The sequence below is a fragment of the Opisthocomus hoazin genome, unplaced genomic scaffold (assembly GCF_030867145.1).
Source record: "Opisthocomus hoazin isolate bOpiHoa1 unplaced genomic scaffold, bOpiHoa1.hap1 HAP1_SCAFFOLD_112, whole genome shotgun sequence".
Taxonomy (NCBI): Eukaryota; Metazoa; Chordata; class Aves; order Opisthocomiformes; family Opisthocomidae; genus Opisthocomus; species Opisthocomus hoazin.
In genome coordinates, this window is record NW_027448732.1 from 182,650 (window position 1) to 185,000 (window position 2,351).

Here is a 2,351-nt window from a genome sequence, read left to right on the forward strand (position 1 = left end):
AGACCAGGTCTACCCGTTCTGCCGGCAGGGATACCAGGTCTACCCGTTTTACCTGCACGGAGACCAGGTCTACCCATTTTACCGGCAGGGAGGCCAGGTCTACCCGTTCTGGCGGCAGGGAGAACAGGTCTACCCTTTTTGCCGGCAGGGAGACCAGGTCTACCCGTTTTACCGGCAGGGATGCCAGGTCTACCCGTTTTGCCGGCAGGGATAACAGGTCTACCCGTTTTACCTGCAGGGAGACCAGGTCTACCCGTTTTACCGGCAGGGAGACCAGGTCTACCCGTTTTGCCGGCAGGGATGCCAGGTCTACCCGTTCTGGCGGCAGGGAGGCCAGGTCTACCCGTTCTGCCGGCAGGGAGGCCAGGTCTACCCGTTTTGCCGGCAGGGAGAACAGGTCTACCCGTTTTACCGGCAGGGAGACCAGGTCTACCCGTTTTGCCGGCAGGGATGCCAGGTCTACCCGTTCTGGCGGCAGGGAGGCCAGGTCTACCCGTTCTGCCGGCAGGGAGGCCAGGTCTACCCGTTTTACCTGCAGGGAGGCCAGGTCTACCCGTTTTGGCGGCAGGGAGACCAGGTCTACCCGTTTTGCCGGCAGGGATGCCAGGTCTACCCGTTCTGGCGGCAGGGATGCCAGGTCTACCCGGTTCCAGGCAGGGAGGCCTCGTCTACCCGTTCTGCCGGCAGGGAGGCCAGGTCTACCCGTTTTACCGGCAGGGATGCCAGGTCTACCCGCTTCCGGCAGGGATGCCAGGTCTACCCGGTTCCAGGCAGGGAGGCCTCGTCTACCCGTTCTGCCGGCAGGGAGGCCAGGTCTACCCGTTTTACCGGCAGGGATGCCAGGTCTACCCGCTTCCGGCAGGGATGCCAGGTCTACCCGGTTCCAGGCAGGGAGGCCTCGTCTACCCGTTCTGCCGGCAGGGAGGCCAGGTCTACCCGTTTTACCGTCCGCCGGGTCCGGTGTGCCCGATGTGGCCGCCGGAGCTGCCGGCGGAAAGGGATGCCTCGTCTACCTCGCTCCGGCGGGACTTTGGCTCCACCGCGGTTCTGGCAGGTAGACGTCTTGCCCGGTTCTTCTTCGGAGCTGCCGAAGGGGTCGCTGCTTTGCGCTGCCTCCAGTTACGTCATGGTAAGAGTCGGCGGCGCTCGCGCGCCTCCCCGCTGGGGGAAGACGGTTCTCTTCGAGCCCGCCGGGGCCGGGGACCTCGCTGTCCGTATACTAGGGCAGAGGGCTGGCGCTCGCGGACCAGCGCCATCGAACCGCTGCAGCTACTCGCGGTTCAGCCGGCAGACTCGGGCGTTGCACGGCGGCTGTGGCCGTGGCCGTTCTGCCTCCTACCTATCGCGCACGGCGCTTCCGACTGCCAGAAGCCGCGCGAAGCCGCTGCTTGCCCGCAGGCTCCGGTGGCCGTTGCCGACTGGAGCGAGGGCTCCAAGAGGGGTTTCTCCAGGGCCGGGCCGAGACGGGCGGCGGTCGCCGGCACTCGAACGCTTGTCACCCGCGGCTCAGCCGGCAGACTCGGGCGTTGCCCGGCGGCCCTGGCCGTGGCCGTTCTGCCTCCTACCTATCGCGCACGGCGCTTCCGACTGCCAGAACCCGCGCGAAGCCGCTGCTTGCCCGCAGGCTCCGGTGGCCGTTGCCGACTGGAGCGAGGGCTCCAAGAGGGGTTTCTCCAGGGCCGGGCCGAGACCGGCGGCGGTCGCCGGCACTCGAACGCTTGTCAGCCGCGGCTCAGCGGGCAGACTCGGGCGTTGCCCGGCGGCCCTGGCCGTGGCCGTTCTGCCTCCTACCTATCGCGCACGGCGCTTCCGACTGCCAGAAGCCGCGCGAAGCCGCTGCTTGCCCGCAGGCTCCGGTGGCCGTTGCCGACTGGAGCGAGGGCTCCAAGAGGGGTTTCTCCAGGGCCGGGCCGAGACCGGCGGCGGTCGCCGGCACTCGAACGCTTGTCACCCGCGGCTCAGCCGGCAGACTCGGGCGTTGCCCGGCGGCCCTGGCCGTGGCCGTTCTGCCTCCTACCTATCGCGCACGGCGCTTCCGACTGCCAGAAGCCGCGCGAAGCCGCTGCTTGCCCGCAGGCTCCGGTGGCCGTTGCCGACTGGAGCGAGGGCTCCAAGAGGGGTTTCTCCAGGGCCGGGCCGAGACCGGCGGCGGTCGCCGGCACTCGAACGCTTGTCAGCCGCGGCTCAGCCGGCAGACTCGGGCGTTGCCCGGCGGCCCTGGCCGTGGCCGTTCTGCCTCCTACCTATCGCGCACGGCGCTTCCGACTGCCAGAAGCCGCGCGAAGCCGCTGCTTGCCCGCAGGCTCCGGTGGCCGTTGCCGACTGGAGCGAGGGCTCCAAGAGGGGTTTCT